Source organism: Neomonachus schauinslandi, chromosome 8, assembly GCF_002201575.2.
Source record: "Neomonachus schauinslandi chromosome 8, ASM220157v2, whole genome shotgun sequence".
Classification (NCBI taxonomy): domain Eukaryota; kingdom Metazoa; phylum Chordata; class Mammalia; order Carnivora; family Phocidae; genus Neomonachus; species Neomonachus schauinslandi.
Genome location: NC_058410.1, coordinates 40,464,963 through 40,487,545, shown reverse-complemented (window position 1 = coordinate 40,487,545; position 22,583 = coordinate 40,464,963). Strand labels below are relative to the sequence as shown.

The following is a 22,583-nucleotide window of genomic DNA, read 5'->3' as shown; positions in this document are numbered from 1 at the left end:
CTATATTACAGACTCTAGGTTGCCAAATGTTGAGGATCGTCCATTAATCACAGGCTTGAGACATACCTAGGATCGCACTAGAGCCAAAGACCATTGGAGATCACACAGCCAGGATATCAACTCACTCCTCAAATAGAACTAGTAATTTTGTGGAAATACAAATTTAACTACTATATCACATTGATTCAGAAGAATTGAACCATTATAATCCTATCCTAATTTTTCTATACAAAAGATAGAATAGACTTTTCAGGTCTCAAGCAATTTCTTGGTATTGAAATTTAAGGTCTCCTAGGAAATGCAGATTTCTGCTTAGAGAATTTCTTCCCCTTATCAGTCATGTCGGAGTTGTTTTTATTATAACATTTCCTTAACAGTGGAAGATATTCCTTTCCATCTTGACCTATGATTGCTAATTATTATCAAAATCAGGCAATGAACAGGAAAAACTGAACAGAAAAGAAGTAATGCAAATTGTTTGGTCAGAGAGTCTCTCAAAGGACTTAGATCAGGAATGGAAGATGCAAGACTTTGTTAAGTGTAACTAACTCACCAAATAAATGTTGAAAAACAATGGCCAAATCTTTAAAATTTCGAGATCAAGATTAAAGGCTTAAAAAAAACTCATTTTCTCTCTTACACAAACTTAATCTTCCTTTTAATGTGTTTGTTCTTACAATTCTGTGATTTATCCATGTGCGTTTGCATTTTATCATACTTTTGTTCTGTTTTTCTTCCTTATTACATCTTAATCTCTTTTTGTGGGCAGAGATCGTTGCAGATCTTTGATTGTGCCAGATGTCTCTGACTGCTGAGTAAATATTAGTTGATTGAGCCATGAGGATATGTTTGCATGATTGCATCTTTCTATACATCACAATTATGAAGTTTTTGTTCTAGCTTTCTATCTTTATGGGCAAGAATGGTCTGCATATAGGGCAGGTAGTGGGTGTGAAATGTAAAATATGACATCATTCTGTACTTTTTTTTAAAGATTTTATTTATTTATTTGACACAGAGAGACAGCCAGAGAGGGAACACAAGCAGGAGGAGTGGGAGAGGGAGAAGCAGGCTTCTTGCTGAGCAGGGAGCCCGATGTGGGGCTTGATCCCAGGACCCTGGGATCATGACCTAAGCCAAAGACAGACACTTAACAACTGAGCCACCCAGGCGGCCCCATCATTCTGTATTTTAAAAATGTTTATGCCCTCCTTTTACATATGAACCATACAGATACATGAGGATATATGTATGTGTACATATGCATACATTTATATATATGAATATATACATGTGAACTATGAATCATCCATTGTTCATGGTGGTAATAGATAGATAGATGATAGGTGATAGATATCCATCTATATAGATAGATATAGATAGATATATGTCCATATATATATATATATATATATACACACACACATATATGGAGAGAGAGGGTTTTCTTTCTTTGAGTGCAGAGATTGTCTTTTACGCTATGAACCATACAATATATGTTTCATGGGTAATACACAGTGGATGCTCAAAAATGTTTGTGCCTCTTGATGATAGATGATAGGACTCTATAATTGTTTATTTTCTGTCACCTCCGTGGAACTAATACTATAATAGTTAACATTCTATACAAAAAAAGTTAAAGTCCTACAGTCTTCCAGGTCATCCTTGAGCCTTACTGTCTCTCCTCAGTACATGTTCTTCAGCAAACAGAACTTATCAGTCATGCCACTGGGATTCTCTTTACTTTCTTCTATTTGCCATGAAAAAAGAGAGGTGAATAAGAGAACGTTACCAGAGGAATAAGGAGATGTGGTTACCTTCCAACAGCTCACTCAGTTGTTGACTTTGGCTTTCATTCAGATGCGAATGAGTGGGAATGATTCCAAAGGCCAAAAGGCAGCTTTATACCAGAGTATATTATTAAACAAACAGATTCTGAATATAAAGTCTGTTTCTTTCCCCCTCAAATGTCACTCTTACTAATGTTTGTAAATATGTCTTTCAAAGAAGTTGAAGCTAGGGATGGTGTTACCTGCTGTAGGGGCTAGACAGAGAAATATATGACCAGACGTGTTTTCGACCCTATGTGCCTGGGATGATAGCTGCCTTCTTTATGGTGATGGATGGTATTTGTAGAAGGTGCAATATCTTTGTATCTCTGTGATAAAGGCAATGATGGTCCTATTACATAACATTCTATATAAATATCTTCAAGTAGAACTGGAATATAGGCTCCACAAGGTCAGAGATTTTCATGTTTTGTTTTTATATATCCTAAGACTTAAAATGGTACTTAACACACAGTAGTTATGAAAGAGACAGTTATTGAATAAAGTAGTAGAAATTTGGACACCTTATTCTTGTGTTTTGTCATCTTTCACTATGCAAGTTGTGTTTTGTTTTCCTGACTTCAAAATCATCTACTAGTATTAATACTAGATAATATGGAGAGACTAAGATAGGGAATAGTCTTAGCAATCATGACAGAAAATACTCCCATCATTAATATTTTTCTTTTCTTTTTGGCTATTTTTCTCAAATGGGTTGATTATATGGGTTGCTGTTTGATTTCATTGCATAATACACTTTAGGAATCAAACAAACTAAGCTTTGGCGAAGATTATTTTGAACAAATTAATAGAGTATTTAATAATTTTGAGAATATATTTCAGAACATTTTATTGCCTTAAAACAGAAATATTAATAGTATCTCCTACATTATGCAGACAACAAAGGGTGAGACAAGAGTGCTAAAGCACTTCTATGGAAGGACTTACACATTCTTTTTTTTTTTTTAACATTCTTAGTTTATTGATCCTCTCATGAAAAATCTGCACAACCTCCACAGATAAAGCCACTGCAGCATCTTTACTCCTTCTGTTGTCCAATCTCCAGCTCACTTTTTGCCAGCACCAGCATTGGCTTTTGCAGTCCCCCTGACTTTCTTCATTCTGTTCTTGCACTCCTTTCACTGTTTTCTTGATGTCTTTTTCTTCTCATACAGGCCATGTCTTGCAAGTCTGTGTTTGGGTTCATTTTTCTTTGCATAATCCAAGGAATCATATATCATGCCAAAGCTGGTTCTTGCCACCACCAAAATGGGTTCTGAATCCAAACACAAATATGACATCAGATGTGGTCTTGTACATTTTGGCTAGTTTTTCCCGAATTTCTGTCTTAGGTACTGTTGCCTTTCCAGGGTGAAGAACATCAATGACCATCTGTTTCTGCTGAAGTAGTCGGTTAGTCATGAACTTCCTGGTCCGGATAGTTACTGTGTCGTTCATGATGGCGGCCAAGCTTCAAGCAGCCGGGGAGGAAAAGACAAACTTACACATTCTTTTAATAGCAATATTCAATTATTCTTAGAATTGAGAATTTTTATTCTAATAATGACATGGGTAATAAACCAGTATGACATATATTAAAGATTTGACTCATAATTCATCTTGGGGAATACAATTGTTCACAAATGATTCCCTGAAATGCCTCTTTAACATTTTTCTTTGTTTACCAGATTATTCCATTAAATCTTTACTGCTATTACTTTAGGATGCTAGTTTAGCCTTACACCCCTTCCCCCCATTTACTTAATTAAAACACACACACACACACACACAGAATCACACACATATGCATTCTGCCACTATAATCCTAATGTGTCTTTTTAGTTTTATTCTAGGTACAATGATGCTGATCATATTAATAACAATAGGAATAAACCATTCTGGATTAGTTTATTTATTTATTTATTTTCACAAACTTAAATTTAAATTATTTTTTCAACTTGAGAGGTAAACAGTTCCTTAAGATCCTCTGAGACGCGGGAGTATAGAGCAGAAAGGCAGTTAGGATTATCAGAGTTTCATTTGGATGTAAGATGAATGTTTCATATGGACGGAGAGCTGGAGCCTTAGTATTTTGTGTCTTTGCACTCTGGGAGAGTCTAACTTGGGAAGCCACAGAGGAATGAAGGGAGGATCGTATTACCTATTATTCTTCTGGTGGCCTCCTGATACCCTGCCCCACTCTTTTGAAATGTATAAATTTATCCTATCTGACATTAGGGCGAGTGTCAGCTAAGTTTAAACCTTTCATAGCTTTTCCACAGCCATTTTGGAATGTCTTTTGTTAGAGGATTGTTGGGAAGTTTGAGAAATGAGAGAAGAGATGGCAGTGCTGCTGGAATAGATCTAAGAAGACTGCTGTCACCAGTCCTGCCCCTGCCAGACATCAGATTGCATTTATGCCTTGAATTATATGTGCTACCTTTACTTGTCTACCTGAGATGAGCTTTTGGATGATGAGTGTACAGCACTCACTCGAATGCACAATTCTGGGCCCAGTCCTGGACTTGGAAGAGATGAAAGATGATTTGAGTGGAATTCTTTGTAAGGTTTGATATATGAGGAACCACTTAGCATACAAAGTATATATAGAACTGAAGGACCTAATCTTACCTATAAGAGATTATACATCATTAATAATTATGAATGAGGTAAATGGCTATTTAAAGCATAGGTTGACAATTAGTATAAATAAGATCTAATCAAAACGCTTACAGTTCATCATTAAGAAAACATATCAAGAATGGGAAGAATGTAAGAATGGTTATATGTACAAGATTTTAGGACAATATCCCTACCTTTTTGGTACATAGTTCCCCAAATTAGAACCACTTTTTCTTATCTCAGGAGAACAGCAAATGCATAAGTTAAATTAAAATTTACATCTACAAACCAGGGTTTAAATATGTCTGTACAAAAGTGAAATATCATTTGGAAATTATAATAAATCCTAGATTAACTCAACCATGAATAGAATTCTAACCAGGTGTTTTATTTTTGCATAAATGAATTTAATAAGTAAATCACATAGCAACAAGTTAGAGGCCTGTGATACACTGATTAACAATCTAGTAGATTTTTTCCCTTACATTCCACATTTAGAGGAAAGATTAAAAATATTAGGTAAAAATATCTCCTATCTCAGATATTATTAACTTTTACATCACAGAGATTTAAGTATAATTTTAAATAGTGAACAGAACCAAGGAAATGTTACATTATATTTACCACATTATTTATTCATAGTCAGAAAAGTGGCCTTAGTCTACTAAGAAAGGATTTTAAAATGGAAGGTTGAGACTAAGTATGAGCTGTCTGATGAACTTACTGTTGTTTCAAAATATTAAATTCAGTAAATACCTTAATGGCAAAGTATTACGATCAATGGAAGAATATTTATCCAATACAGTGAGGTAAGATACACAAAGAGCAGCAGATGGTCTACTGAATAATTGAATACCTTTCAACTTTACTTGGCTTTCGTTGAACTCACCTATCTGACCTATCTTTATTTGCTACTTTCCTACACAAACAACTGGAAGCCTAATAGCTGGCTAAAGCTGAAAGTGTCCATACATTATTTAATTTCCTCCCTCTCTCACAGCTAAAGAAATGTAAGAATATACAAGTGAAATTAAATTAGGTAAGCACACACTGCCAGTTAATGAAAGAGCATAGCTAAACCTAGTTTCTTAGCTTCTAGTCCAGTGTTTTTTCCATGCTACTATCCTACTTCCCTACTATCCTGCTTCCCGTTAAAATTGGGCAAAAATATATTTTCTCGAATTATCCGGAATAGTGATTCCTAGTGTTTTTGGAGTTATTCCTTCCTTAGGATGTTAATCATGCTGAGTCCTTGCAAAATATATATGTAACCTGTTTCTCTTCTTCTTTGTTTACCTTCTCTTTGTTTAAAGATGACACATTTTGAGATTAATTTAGTTTTGAGATTTGAGAACTTTGAAATACTTCCAATGGAAGTTAAACTCTTTTTTGTAGGAATCACATTGTCATGTTTATGTTCCTAGCAATTAATAGAATGTCTGGTGCATAATAAATGTTCTCTGAACTGAATTAAGCTTAACAAAATTGATGTAATCGACCAAGGGTTAGTGAAGTCATGCTTTGAAGTCACTTACTCAGAGAGTGTTTCAATTTCCCACTTTGAATGGGTAGACACTGTCTATGTTGAAAATAAACTGATCTATTTAACCAAGGATGGCATTGACAAACAGGAACTTGCTTATGGTGCTTTCCCAGTTAGGTTTTTCATTATTTATGTTGTAATTGTTAGATGCAGTCTTGATATGTCGTGTGTTTTCCTCATTTTAATATAGCTACACTTTATAATAATTCATTTTTGGCTGTCTTCTCAGCAGACTGATAATTCAGTGTCATTATTTACTCTACACTGTCTATTGTGATTCATCTTTTATTGTGTCCTCACATAGTCCTTTTGCCTTTGAAGCTACTGTAACTTCAAAGAAAAATAAATGAAGAGACGTATAGACTCAGTGCTCAAGGAGAGGAATCTTAAAAACGTGGATAAAAAGTGGTTATATTTTTCTTTTTCATTTTTCATAAGTATTAAATTCAATAGTCTCTCTTGAGAAGTCCTTGCCCCATATTTCCCCTTCTTGACCCCCTTTTTTAATCAGTGTGTGTGCATGCTATGTGCAATTTATGATATAGCAGATGGGAGGCCTTGTATTTAGGAGAACAATCCAGTAGATGGACCTTGAGTTGAATTTGGACAGCTACAAATCTAGAGAACACAAGAAACAGCCCCCAGAACTCCATGTCTCAGTATTGGCCATAGCTCTTCTGGGCAATTACCACTTTGGGGCCACAGGAAACATTTAAGCGCCTGTTAGAACAAATCTTCTTATGCTTCCACCTGAGTAGGATGGGAGGAGAGGGCAATAACTTTCCTCCAGATTTTATTGTTTGCAGATAAAGGTATACCAAGCAGCTGCTTTAGTCAGACAAATAGAGCAAACTAAATAAATGAGAAGTGTTTATCTTATGTACTTTTTTTTTTCTTTTAGAAAGCACACATTTTGTGGCCTAGATAAATTTGTTTAAGGAACATCTGTTTATACATTGGTTTGTTTCCTGGTATTATTTCTTTTTCTGTCCTTATGCAAACACTGTAGATTCTTATATATGCATTGTTTATGCTTGTTGAATGAATAAAGGAAGAACAGAAATATACCACATAGATCTGGAACATTTCTGAGAAATAAATCATCTAGTCCCATCCACTAGTACTATAAGTGAGAATATGGAAGTCTGGAGAGGCTGCAGAACTTCTAATTAACAGAAGGAGTGGTTAGTGTCCATTTCCTTTGATTCCCACTACATTGTGTTTTCCATTGTAAAAATACAACTGCTGCTAAGTTGCTAGACTTTTTATAACTCTTGACTCCAGGATTGAGGAAGTTCTTACTTTAGTGTCTGAGCCTTTATGATCCTAGTATAACTTCCTACCACAGAAATATCTCTTAGAGTAAGATGTAGTCAGAAATCCGATTTCTCAGTAACTAGTCTAGAATAATACATGTATATAAGGATTCATAAAAATAAATGTTTATTCCAGTAATGTTTATAATAATAAAATCCTGGAAAAAACCTAAATGTTTCTGTATGGGGAATGGTTAAATGAATCTTAATATTTTTATTCTATGAAATAAAATTGTTACTTTGCAGCAATTAAAAAGAATGAGTCATACTTATGTTTGGTAATAGCAACAGAATTCTAAGACATTGTACAATAAAAATAAAAGTTGCAGAATATCTACAGTATGTAAAACACCACAAACATGTAAAAAAACAATATATAAAGTAGTTCCAGATCTACATGACATGTATATAAAAGAATTAAGAAAAGATGGGAAATAAATATATTAAATTTGTGATAGAGACAGTTACCTACGGGGAAGGTAGGACTAAAAGTTGAAGGTGGCGGGGCGCCTGGGTGGCTCAGTCGTTAAGCGTCTGCCTTCAGCTCAGGTCATGATCCCAGGGTCCTGGGATGGAGCCCCGCATTGGGCTCCCTGCTCAGCGGGAAGCCTGCTTCTCCCTCTCCCATTCCCCCTGCTTGTGTTCCCTCTCTCGCTGTGTCTCTCTCTGTCAAATAAATAAATAAATAAATTTAAAAATAAATAAATAAATAAATAAATAAAAGTTGAAGGTGGCTTTCAAAGGTAGCTTGATTTCATCTCTGTGTTTAATTTGTAAAAAATAGAATGTATTCATGAATTATTTGTGTAATATAAGAAAAGTTTTTAAAATCACAGGATCCAATAAAAACTCAGTATGCTATTTTGACCTCACCTTACACCAGGGACTGGGAGAGAATATGCAGATGTGCAGGAAGAGGTTGTCATTCTAGGCCAGCTAGTGTTCTATAAAAGAGATAAATGAGTTACTGGTATCTAATTATTATAGAAAATGAAGAAAATCACAAAAAATAGGGAGGAGTAGTGAAAAAAGATAGTGAAACTGATTATGTTTTTGTCAACAGAATTCATTTCATTAGTAATAAGAAACCAATTTTTTCAAGTCCAGATACTCAAGTATTCACTATGTCATAGTCTCTGAAAAAGATCAGAATTTTCAGGGTTTAGCTATTCTGAAATATTTTATCTTTTGTTGCTTCTGCACTTAATTATTACATATGTTTTGACATCAATGGATATCAGAAGAAATGAGTAAAAATCAGGATAAGGAGAAAAAAAAGGGGGTTATTTAAACATATATTTAGAGAAGAAACAGTGAATTATATAAAAATGCTAAATTATTGCTAAGGAAGAATGATATCCAATTAAAATATTTATCTTTCTGAGATATGACCCAGCTGCTAGAAATATGATGTCATCTTAAAGCATTATTTAGGTAGAAGAACTTCATGAATAGCTATTTTATATCAAAGATGATTCACAACAAAACTCTGTGAGGTTTGTTGATGGAAAATTAGGTAGTAAGGAGGTGAAGATCACGGGCCTAATGTTTAGACATACCTAAGTTTTGAAACCTGATTCTGCTACTTACAGGTTGTAATATCTTGTGTAAGTTACTTAATCTATCTATGCCTCAGTTTACTCTTTTGTTAAAGGCAATGATACTGCATACCTTGCATGTTGTTTTAAGGAGGTAATAAATGATGTAATGAAAGAAAAGCACTTAGCTTAGGAGTACTCAGTAAGCTGGAGAGGAATTACTTTTTTCTCCTTCCAGTAGAAGTTTATAAATGTAGGCAGACAGTAAAATGATAACTTTTTATCAGTGTTCTACAAAAAAGTATAGATTATTTAGCTTTTTAGTTAATTTGATGAATATAGACACATATCTTACACTTATGATAGTTTAAACCCTGTGGCAAGCTTTTCAGGGTTTTCGTAAGGACAGAACAATCAGCCATTTTTCTTGGTTTAGTGTGGCCAAAGGGGAAGGGACAGTCAGTCAGAACATGGCCAGGGAGAGGCTGGAGATAAAAGTGATAGTGGGGAGATGAAGCTGCTCAGTGTTCTGCCTACAGGGCTGTCCTCTGCACACAGATGATAACTGACTTCAATTGACAAGGATTGGGGGAGTAGATGGAAGTAGATAAAAGCATGGAGATGGTCTGCCAATGCTAAACTACTCCCCAGCTGCATGGTTCTTTTAGAATTGATTCTTCCCTTCATGGGCATATCTATCACAAGCTTTACTTTAAGAAAAAAACCAAAAACACGACAAGCAAAAAACATGTAGATCTCAGCTATATGAGCAGGTTATGGTTTATCTAAGTTATCCCTGACTTTAGAGATAACTAAAGTGGGTGGGAAATCCACATGCTCCACTTTTTCCTTGTTAAATAATTCTATAGTTAGGAAGGTATTTCATCTAATTTCTGTTTCTCAACACACACACACACCACCCTCCACCACCACCCTGCCACGTACACACACATACCACAACCACCCACCACCCTGCCACGTACACACACACACCACCACCCACCACCCTGCCACGTACACACACATTACCAGGGTAGAAAAACTTTTAATGACTATATGCTTTTCCTCTGAATAACTGAACGACTACTGGAAATTAATGCTTTGCTTTGCCCTTTTTCTTCTTCAATAGACTGATTTCTACTGCTTCCTTTACTAGAAATGAAAAATATCCATTTACTATCCTTTGTAAAATAACTTCTCATAGATCTGAACTTATTCAAGATAGTATTTGAACAGTTAGAATGACATGGAACCAAATATAGCCATCTTTCATTTACTGTAGAAATATAACTCTTCAGATAAAAGTCTCGTTCAAAAAATTGATCATCTGTATAGAAGGTTTTAAAAAGCAAAATGAACTATGTGGTTATTAATATCCTCAGCTGAGATTCTATACATGGGATTGCAAATGCTAACTGGTTATATATTCTGTTTTGCTTCCCTTTTTTGACTTAATTTCCAGGAAGTGGAGAGCCAAATTTAATGTTTAATCTCAGTAAACACAGGCCAGGTGGTTGATATATTTATTTCATTCCTTTATACAGTTTTAAAAATAAATCTAGCTTAACAGTTTTATTTCATATAGTGGTATTTTCCTTTATTTTTTAAAAGATTTATTTATTTATTTGAGATAGAGAGTGCATGCATATGGGGGAGGAGGAAGAGGGGCAAGGGGAGAGAGTCTTCAAGAGATTCCTTGCTGAGCATGGAGCTTGATACCAGGACACTGAGATCACTACCTAAGAGGAAACCCAGAGTGGGAGCCCTAACCTACTGAGCCACCCAGGTGCCCCATAGTGGTATTTTATAATAATAAGTTCTTTTTGGAAGTTGGCAGGGTCAGTTATATAGAGGATAATTAACAAGTTCTGCAATTTTTTGTTGAAGATTACTTCCCTTTAAATAACAGGAGGTGGTCTAAAATAGGAGAACTAAATAACCTCTAGTATACTTTCTTGATCTAAATTTCTATTATTATGATTGGGTTTTTGAACAACTATATCCAACCTTTCTATCAGAACAATGAAAATTGGTTTTTATTTTAAATTAGGGGCTTGAGTAAATTCTGGAAAATTCTAATCATTAAAAGAATCATGAAGGATTTGCATTTTTAATATTGTATAGTTATATACAGTGTCTTATAGTTCAGAATCAAGAGATCTGGGACATATTTTCAGGAAAGAAAGATCCTTGCTTTCTTGAATGATTTTCTATAACACCTCACTCATGCACCTGAACCTTTGCCTGTAAGTTGCATTTGTCATTACAGAATTTGAATTCAACACCAGGATTATTGTACAATGGTGAGAGGCATGGCCTTTCTTAGAGTAAGAAAAATATAGTTTATCTAGAGTAAAACCCTGAGTTTAGCCACTGAGTTAGGGATGCAAAGTGCTGTACACCAGTGCTTCTCAAATTTAATGTGAGTACAAATCAGTTGGGGGTCTTATTAAATGCATGTTGTGACTCATTAGGTCTGGGGTGATGTCTGAGATCCTATGTTTCTAACAAGCTCCTTGCTGATATGAATTCTACTGGTCTGGGGATCTTGCATAACAATGACTTACATAACTCTGATATTTAGGGTCAGGTAAGGTTAATATTTTTGATTTGAAATCTAAGAGTGTTTGGAGGTCACTTTCCGTCATGAACTTTCACAGACTAAAAATATCATTGATGGTAAAGATGTGTGCTGCCAAACTAACATATTCAGCCATAAATTGTCCCTTTACTGTTTATTGGAATGAAATTAAATCTTCTAACACATTAGGTCAAATGTGTCTATAGATCTGCACACATGGGTTCCGGGGTAGATACAGAATACTTCCATGTATTTGTGCTATTTAATTTTCTTTATTTTGAATGCCTGATATGGCTTGATATGAACCAGGAGGAATGATGGGAAAAGAGCTGGATGAGGCAAGTTTAATGCTTTTACTTTTGAAATACAGCAGAAATTTGCATAAGCTGCTTTTATATAACCATCATAGAGATGTTTTGTGGAAAAATGGGGACATTTATTAATAAAGACCCATTAAGTCATTTAGTTAATGTGAAAGCTGAGAATATTATCACTGTTGAAATGAGAAATAATTTTTATTTTTCCCCCTCCTTAAGATATATCATCAATGTTGCTATTAATGGTGACTTTATCAGATGATTTCCAGAGCATGACTTGGAGTCAGCTCCCTTGTTGATAATGAATAACTTATAAACAGATAACATTCACAATTGTTAAAGTACTTCAGAAGCAATATAGATAGAATTTCAATATAATCCTAGTTAAGACCGTCTTTGTTTCAATATAATGTAGAAAAACCTTTTTAATTTTAGAGAGGAGTGTCAACATCCATTACCATTTTATATGAAAATGTAGGCATAAAAAGTTAAGGCAAGAGAAGTTGTTACAAATAGAGCTGAGAACAGAACTGTCCTCTTAGAATCATGTCCCTCACTGAATTCTCCAGATAAATTTTTCTCTGAGCAACACGTAAGTGGGAATAGAATTTCTCCTTTCTCTTTAATATTTATTTCATTCACTCTAAAACATTTATAAAAAGTCCATTTTGTGCAGTGAACTATTACTAAATGTTTTATGGAAAGGATTTATATGAAAAAACAAAGAAAACACTAAAACTAAAAAGCAAAAACAAATTACTATATGGACTTCTGCTTCTAGTGAAGATGGGGTAATAGAGGCCAGATTTACCCTTCTGTCTGAAACAATTATAAAAGCAGATAAAACAATGTTTGCAGGTATTGAACATCAGACAGCACAAGATAGTGATTCCTGAGAAAGAGGAAACAAATGAGGTAAGCGCTATGATTGCCTCAGCTCAGTGTCTGAAGAGGATTTCCTGGTAATAGTCCAGGGAGGGGGAACCCAGGCTAAATCTGGTCTTATCTCAGAGTTGAAGAGATGAAACTGGTCATCTGGGGCGACAGGCATTGTTAGAGGTTGCAGGGCAGAGTCCCTGCACAGAGAGAACTTCACAGACCAATAACTCCTGAAATCTCCAGAAGATACCCCCAAGTCTTCAGTTGGGTACAAATCAGTTTATGCATCTAAGGAAACAAGAACCACATGAAGAAACATAAAGACCAATCACCAAAGTTCAAACAGAGCTGAGAGTAGTTCATGTTCTTACACAGAATTTTAGTCATAATTCAAAACATATTAGATGGAGTACTCAAAAAAGTTATTACCTCAGTAGTGGAGCAAAATTAGCCTTAAACTAAAGAAATCTCTCTAATCCTACCTCATAAAATTTAATGGAGAGCCTCAAAAGGATAAACTCCTCCCAAGTAACTTAACTATGGCCAAGAACAAAATTCAAGAATTCTAATAGGAATGCAGAACTATCCATCACCGACCCGACAAGACAAAAATTACAATGTCTGGCATCTAATAAGAAATTACCACACATGTAAAGAAGCAGGGAAATATGACCTAAAATGAAGAGAAAAAGCCATCAATAGAAACAATCCAAAATTGACATAGACTATGGAATTAGTAGGTGATGACATTATAGAAGTTACTGCAGCTATATCCCATGTAGAGGAGAGATGGAGCACAGTAAGTAGAGGCACGGAAGATATGTAAAAGACCCAGATCAAACTTCTAGAGATGTAAAATACAATATCTGAGATGAAATGGACACTTGTATAAAATTCACAGTAGAGTAAACCTACAGAATAAAACAAATCAGTGAACTTGAAGATAGCAAAAGGACTATTCAAAATAAAACACAGAGAGGAAAAAGACCAAAAACAAATGAACAGAGTAACTGTGGTCTGTGGCAAAACTTTAACTAGCTTAAGCATATGTGTTAATTATAATCCTCAAGGTGCAGGGGATAGGGGGCGCGGGCAGAAAGATTATTTGAAGAAATTATTGAAACGTTTCCAACCCAAGACATGCAATGGACCTCAAGTGCATGAAACATGGAGAAACCTACACCAAAGACCTCATAATAAAATTGCTTAAAATCACTGGCAAAGAAAAAATCTTAAAAACAGAATAAAAACATATTTTGTATGTAGGACAAAGTATAACACCTTTTAAAAAGTATTGGGAAAAAGAACATGTCGACCAGTATAGAATTCTATACCAAAATTTTCCTTATTACTTAAGAAAAGGAATCTTCATTAATTAGCTTAGAATCAGGAAAGTATGGGCCTTATCTGATAAGTCCTCAAGGGGATTGATTGTAGTCACTCCTTATTCCTTCCAAACCTTTCCCCCCCACCCCTCTTTTTTTTTAATCAATACAAGGTTGGAGAAAAGATTTATCTTATGCATATCTATTAATTAGTAATGCTAAGGTCTCATCTGTAAAGGAAGATGTCCCCTCATAGGTATCAGAGAGGTGCTTAAACTCTAACTTTTGGAAATCAAGTATTAGTTCTCAGATATTACTATTTCTCTGAAGTTCTCTTCTGCAATGTCAATTACTCTGCTCTACTCCTTCACTGCTGACCTCAAAGAGTGTTGCACAAAAAGCTACTGAGGGGGCCAGTATGTTATAAACCCACTCATGGCTCATAGGAGAACTTAAATAGTTGGGAAGGAGAAGATGAAAAAGATGTAGAAAGGGGACAGGCTTTACTTACTTAAATTTTTGTCTAGGGCTACAACTAATAAGGAGAATCATGGATAAGATGCATCTAATCCAAGAAACCCAGACAAACGTTACTGCTAAAGATTATATTTCAACTGTTAAGATACTTTAAATTAAGGCATACAATTTTCTGTTGTTATTTGCTCTACTGACAATAACTCTTTGGGGTTCCTGGACCCAATTCCAATGTGGTGAGGGGGTCTCCCACCACAATACCAAGCAATTCTCAGACACCAATAGGGTGTCCAAGAATTCAACACAGTTCTGACACTGTCTACCTGAAGGTAGGATCAGATTCCACGGGATAAGGGCTCTGTCCTACAAGATTATTCTCCACCCCCAATTTGTTACAAGATTTCCTTCTCCTTGGGTGCCCGCAGTTCTTGGTCATGCCACTCTGAAGAATGAAGAGGTAGACCAGACAGAGTGGTGGACAGCAAAGCAAGGTTTTATTGAGCGATAGTAAAGTACATTGAATGATAGAGTACAAAGATCCCAAAAAGGGAGGGGACCCAAGAGTTTTGCCACTGGAGTTTCTAAGTCTGGGAATTTTTATGGGCTAGTTGGTGGGCTGTTTTAATCTGATTAACCCTCCCATCCAATCAGGTTTTTATCATCTATCATGTGGGAAGGGGTGGAAGGTTCCTTCCAGGGTGATGTAAAATCCTTTTAAGGGTGGTTTCCTCTTAGGGTGGGGTGCCCCCCTTGTCCTGCCTGGCTTTCTTCCAACTATCCTTCTTCAACTTCAGACCCCGGTTGCAAACCCCAGGCTGTTACCTATACTTCTGACCTACCAGCTATGGATTGGAGGTTCCAGTGACCTCCTCCTTAGGTTCTTTTAATTTGCCAAAGTGACTCACAGAACTCAGGGAAACATATTTACCAGTTTATTAAGGATATGAAAAAGGATATGAGTCAACAGCCAGATGAAGAGATACATAGGATGAAGTATGAGGAAAGGGTGAGGAGCATCTATGACCTCTCCAGGTGTCTCCATGTGTTCACCCACCTGGAAGTTCTCCCAACCCTGTACTTACGGGGTTTTATGGAGGCTTCATTGCACAGTCATGATTGACTAAGTCATTGGCATTAGCTGATTCAACCTCCAGCTCCTCTCCCATCCCCAGAAGTCTGGGGCTGGGACTGAATGTTCCAAACCTCTAATTGCATGGTTGGTTCTTCTAGAAATCAGCTCCCTGTCCTTAGGTCACCTAAAGAGCTTTCCAAAAGTGATTCATTAACATAACAAAAGATACCTTTATCACACAGTACAGGAAGTTCCAAAGGTTTTAGGAACTGTGAGCCAGAAACCCTGGAAGGAAACCAAATACAAATGAGAAATATATTTTGGTCACCATTCATCTGAATGACCAAAATATATTATTTCTTACAAATCACAATATCGCATTTGCCTTAGATTTATGGGCTAATGTTAATTTTTACAGCTTTTCTAACTCCTGTATTGTGTAAGGAAAATTAAAAAAAAAAAAAAAAGAGGGCTGCAATTGAGTTGTTTAAATTCTCAGTTTCCAAGGAAATTTTTAAGAGGGTAGCATTCAAGTCCAATGCCCCAGGGACATCTCAGAGGCCTCCCTATTTAGGAGGCCCCACCCATCCTAACTTCCATCAGTGACATTTAAGTTATGTTACAGTTTGCCCCAAATCAAAAAAGACCCAAATCATTTTATAAGATAACTTAGATTGAATATAGTTATCTACAGTTATTGAGTAATTCAGGGCCATAATAAATAATATTTACTATGAATAATATAATAAGTATCATGCAAATGTTATTGGACTTCCGATAAAATGTGTAATAAGAGAAAATTCTAGAGGGCCTGGCTGGCTCAGTTGGTACAACGCGTGACTGTCTATCTCAGAGTCATGAGTTCAAGTCCCACATTGGGTGTAGCGCTTACTTAAAAAAAAGAGAGACAGAGACAAAGAAAATTCTAGAGATGCTGAGATCCCCTGTGTTAGAAGTTATTAATTAATTTTTTAAAATTATGATCATCTATTCTTAAAGCTCTCATCTCTGATTTTATGAATGTACACAGAAGCAATTCAACTAAAAGTCTATTAAAATATTTTAACTATTTCTAAAATATGTTGTTAAAAATAAAGCTAATTTGGCCAAATAAACTACCACATACTGGGGAAATGTCATCATATTGAAAAGAGGAAGAATGGTTGGTGTTTTTAATGTGTGCTTGTGTGTGTGTATAAAGTCATGGTTGAGTAGAAAGGTGTTGATTTATTTACTTATATATTTACATAAAAATATTTATGGAATGCCAACTCTGGGCCAAGAACTTTGTTGATGCTGTACCAGTGGATGGCTCCATGGTTAGCAATTTTATTTTTATTAGTCCTAAAACATTGTCTTGTTTACTGGATGAAGCTGGAAAATACTATTACAGAATATAAGAACTTCCTGCTAAGAAACTTGCAGTATAATTAGAAGACTTAATACACATGAAAGTGTTTTAAGGAGGTGCCAAAAACTTAAGAAAAATACTATTTTTCTTTTCATTTAAAATTGCTATACTCCCCAACACATAGCATATGTTTGAACAAATGATCAGAGATGGAAAAAATTCATCAGTAGGCCTCCATAAGTAGATTATTTGTGAACAGGAGTCTGAAGAAATTAAATGACATTGCCTAAGAGTAGAAGGTGGTGAAAATAAGCATATTCCCTGTACCAATTATAAATCCTGGAACACAAAAGTCAGTCACAGGGACTGGTAAGTTGACTAGCTTATCTGGAAAAAGGATTTGTGTTGGGAAATGATAAGAATTGAAGTGAGATGGAGATGGGTCCATACGGTGTTCTAAATGTTGAGTGGAGGAGTTTGGAATGAATAAGAAAGCCAATTCAGACTTTTATAGAATTTTAGAGCAGGACAATCATTTGATCATATACCTTCCATGTCCCTTCAGAGAAAACTGACGTTAGTGAGAGTACACAACTATTAGTGGCATTGCCACTTGGGATCAGAATCCAAGATTTCCTATTTTCAGTGTTTGTTGTTTTCATATACCCCGCTACATTGTGAAATGATGCTCCTTTGACTAGGAGCAAGAGAAACATATGACTATAATGATCATTGGGAATACTTTGTTAGGAAATTTCTACTCTAAATACTATAATGAAAGCACTCTCTTCCTCTTCCCTCTGCCTTACTCTATAGCCTCAGATGGATGGATTACCAGCCCTTGATGTATGTGGGTCTGTGATATCATTTCTTCCACACAATAGGAGCAGAGTCACCACTGGGCAGTTCAGGCTCCACTCCCTTCTGACAAGGCCACTATGTCATCCAAGCTCTGTCTCAGGGCAACTTCCTTCAAGGTCAGCCAAAGATGGGTGCTCCTCTAACCTGCTGTGAATCTCGGCCCAATTATGTTGATGCCCTCCTGCCACAACTTGGGATCCTCTCACTGTTTTCACCCAGAATATAATGGGTGGAACCTTTGATGGAATTTATGGCTCCTGTTCTATTTTAAGCAGAAGAGTGTGACTTCTTTTAAGGGGAGTCCATTTGATTTTGATAGCTACTTAACCATTTCTCAGAGTGCCTGTCAGCTGGAGGAGGAGGATGGGGTAGCACAGTTAGAATCAGTTTCAACATTTCTTTCTTCCTCCCCTAGGAATTTTTAAGATTGTTCATTATAAGTCATGGTTTGGGACGCTAGCTCAGCCTCTGCTACAGATTCACAAGATCACTCTTCCAGTCCTTCTAAATCTTATATTTTCAGGGAGGGATGAAATGCAGTCATCCTGTAGGCTCTCCTTAGTACCAGGGGACCACATATGTCCTCCAGAATGGAAGACGGCTGAAGAGGAGGAGTGGAAGGTACCATTTGCTCAATTCTCTATAACCAGTTAGGATACTGAACCAAGTACATGACTTCTCTCCTCAGTGCATTTTGTTCCGAAGGATAGATAGCCACTCCTAGGGATGTAAAGTCTCTCTAGACAGTTTTAATCTTCTGGTTCATATGTATTAAATTTCATGGTTGGAAAGCTTTAGAAACATTGATAAACTTCACATTATTATAGATACCTTGGTTTTCCAAATAGACCTGAAAAACTATCAGTTCCCAGTGTCATTCAGACTGGCTATTCCTGTGGCCTCAGCCAACCTCACTGTGTGGACTGGATGCCAGTCTCTGAAAAGATATGTTTAAGTCCTAATCCCAGTACTTGTGAATGTAACCTTATTTGGACAAAGGGTCTTTGAAGATGTAATTAAGATCAGGAGCTCCAGATGTGATCATCCAGGTTTAACCAGGTGGACCCTAAATCAGATGACTATCTTAGAAAAATACAGACAGCAGAGAAGAAACACAGAGAATATGTGAAGGTGGAGGCAGAGATTGGAGTTATGCAGCTACATGCCAAGGAGCACCAATGACGACCTATAGCCACCAAAAGCTAAGGAGGCAAAAAAGGATTCTCCCCTAGAGCCTTCAGAGGGAGCATTGTCCTGCCAACACCTTGATTTTGAACTTCGGCTTCCAGACCGTGAGAAAATAAAATTCTGCTGGTTCAAGTCACCAAGTTTGTGGAGGTGTGTTATAGCAGCCCTGGGAAATGAGCACACTAGCCGATGGCAACATAAAGCAGGCTGTTAGGGACTGCTGTGTGCCCTTCCTGCCCAGGTCTCAGCTAGCCTGGCCCTGAAGACAGCAAAACCTGAAGTCATCTGAAACCTTGAAGCCCCACCTCTTCCTCCACCATTCTTGGTTTCCCCTCAAAATACAATCTCCTGATTTAGTCTCTTCCATACTTTAATCTTCAGTGGGATTGCACTGTTTCTTGCTTCCCCACGCTTCCACTTCTCCACTTCCTACAAACAGGACTGGCTACATAATTTGAGGGAACCATTGAAGATGGAAATGTGGGCTCATTTTAAAATTAAGAATTTCAAGGGGCGCCTGGGTGGCTCAGTTGGTTAAGCGACTGCCTTCGGCTCAGGTCATGATCCTGGAGTCCCGGAATCGAGTCCCGCATCGGGCTCCCTGCTCAGTGGGGGGTCTGCTTCTCCCTCTGCCCTCTTCCCTCTCGTGCTCTCTGTCTCTCATTCTCTCTCTCTCAAACAAATAAATAAAATCTTAAAAAAAAAATTAAGAATTTCAAGACAAGAGCAGAAGAGCCAAGCATGGGACCTTCTTAAAAGTAGAGCCCTGTGCTTCTGCACAGGTTGTATACCCATGAGGCCAGCTCTGCCTCCTAAATTTATCCACTCTGGCTTGGCAGAGTCTTTGTTCAATACTGATAAATCCCACTACCTTCATAACTTATTCACACTATGCTTTATCCATTTTCTTGCTTCATGTGAAAAATCAGCTTTTTTTCTGAGAATAGTTTCCCACAGATCTTCCCTCAGTATAAAATACTCATTATTTTAACTCTCCAGGACCCCAATGGGAGGCAGCATTGGCATCCTCGTAGCTCCCTAGTATTGCTTTTGAACAGTGTTCCACCTCTTATACCAGCCCTTGATCTGTTTAGCCTCTTGCTCCCTGTATGTGTACCTCCTGCCCCAACTCTGCACTGTCATCCACTCAGTTCCAGATCATTCCACCAGATTCATGGGAATCTTTGGTATCTGACTCACTCCTTCTCTATCTCATGGCTTCTTAACCACTGTGGGTGGCTGCCGTGTCCACGTGGATGGCCTTTTCAGTACCTTAGTCTCCAATTTCTTGATCTTCATTCTGTCAGCTAACCTCACCCACTTTTCTTCCATAAACCATGTCATCACTACTACTAGAACTTTCAAGAAAACTGTCCCACCTTGACTACAATTTATTTTTCTCTCTCCTTCATTTGATTTATATCTGTAGTTCCTTGACTTCTTTTTCTCTCCTTATTTATGTCTTCACCTATTCTCCTATGTCATATTACATTAATCTCATAGCTCTGTCCTTCAACTACTCTCTTAGTAATGGCAGTCAAGTTTTCTCCTTGTTTTTTCATCAGATCACTTGGTAAAACCCCAAAGTTGATTAACCTTTCTGCATTTAGAGTCATATATTTTATTCAAATTCACATAATGGTGTGCTACTACTTCCACCAATTTCTGGACTCAAAAGTATTTCTTTGGGCTTATGGTCAGCTTCTCTCCACCATTCCTAGCAATAGCTACTACAAACCTTTAGGCTGTTTACCTGATTGCATCATCTCCCTTACTTGCCTGATAGAAGTGAGAGACTACCAAAAATCTTCAATCCACTATAAGTAGACGTAGACCAAAGCATTCTATAAATAGCATTTTCTTAAGTCATTATTTTGTCTTAATTGAAGGAAATGAGATTACATTCTTTCATTTAAAAACTGCTTTTAAGCACTTGTTTTGTACAGGTATTATTCGAGCTACTAAAGATACAGTGTTTATGGAACATACATTCAAGTGGTTCTAATTATTTCAAATATATAATTTAAAAGTATATCAATGAGGACTAATCATTTTATCAAATTTAACCGAAAATACAGGTTTTACAAAACAAATTTTATGAGTATAAGGAGTACAGATGCAGAATCATAAAAATCCAATCATGGTAGTGTAACTCACATATCTAAACATTTTAGTATCATTCTCTATTATAGGTTATCCAAAATAATTAAGACTTAGAATAATTTCCCTTAGTAATAATATTTATAATATATTTGATATACAAATATATTTGATAATGTCAAATAGTAAGTTTTGAAGTTACATTAAAAATATAAATAACTCTGAATCTCTTTAATTAATATTTGTATGACCACACAAGTGACTATGTTTTTAGAAAATAAAATGTACAGGTTGGCTTCTAGAAAAATCACAAGCTTTATTAACAGAGTGTAAGTTTAAATAAAGTCAAGCAATCTTTTTTTTTTTTTTTTTTAAGGGGGGTAGGGAGAGCAAGAGAATCTTAAGCAGGCTCCACGCCCATTGTGGAGCCCAAAGCCCAGGCTCTACCTGGGTCTCAATCTCACAATCCTGAGATCATGACATGGGTTGAAATCAAGAGTTGGACACTTAACTGACTGAGCCACCCAGGTGCCCCAAAAGTTGATCAACCTTAAAGGCAGAAAGATCTAAGTTCAAAAACTGATTTGCAGTCTTGTTAGCTATTTCATTTCATTCAAACCTTATCTTCTCACCTTGCTGGGCCTCAGCTTATTAAGTGAAAATGGCAAGCAATGATTATTACTACATTGTGGAGGTAGAAATACATAATTTAAAGGGCCTGATTGTAGCACCATTAGTAGATACTTTAAATGAATTATTTTCCTGATTATATTTTCATATCTCACATAGCCTTTGCCTAGAAAGGGAATTTAGAAGTAGTCAGTAGTGAAGTGGCAGGTATCATAGGCCTGGGTAGGAAGCCAGGGCACAGTACCTTCCTAAAACCTAAAAAGTATTAAGATTTGAGCACTAAAAATGACTTTCAGGAAAACAGAGGTGATCTCAGGACTTCAGTGAGGACAAACCACCTTCTCAGGAAGCAGAGACCTGTACCTTAATTTTTTTCAGCAGTATTGTCATCCATTTAATATGGCTTTTAAAGGACACAATGAAACCCTAGTAATACGGACCTCATTTTCCTTAGTGAGAACCTTTAGATGAAACTGGATATGCATTGTTATCTGTTTTACTTGTCCAAAAGTGGTCAGCTATTCCATGTTGCTTCCCAATCTGTTAAAATAATCTGCTAATAAACACGAAGACCCAAATTCCAGGTGCAGATAAGAAAACTATGCACATTCCTACCTTCTCCAAACAGCCGCGATTAGATCAAAAGGCAACCTTATGACACTTAGAGCAAACCCTCCGGGCGCGCACAGATGGGTCAACCGACAAGTTGTAGCGTCCGGGAAGAGAGAGAGAAGCGAAATTCCTGCACTTACATCAAGCGAATTCTTAGAACCTGAACAGTCACCCAGGGAACTGAGAGTGGCAGACGGGGAGGACATCGGTGCTGTGACGATCCCCGACGATTAGTTGTCTGTTAACGTGCACGCAGGAGAGCCAACAAGGAAGAGCCTCCGTCGCGCTAGCCCTCGAGCCCCAAGTCGCCCGGGGCTGCACCGCAAGTGGACACAGAAAAGGGTG

General features: G+C 36.7%; 1 pseudogene; it reads right to left on the bottom strand.

Moving 5' to 3' along the window:
• Window positions 1–2,896: 2,896 nt before the first annotated feature.
• LOC110583430 lies at window positions 2,897–3,287 on the bottom strand (annotated as a pseudogene).
• Between the last annotated feature and the right edge of the window lie 19,296 nt (window positions 3,288–22,583).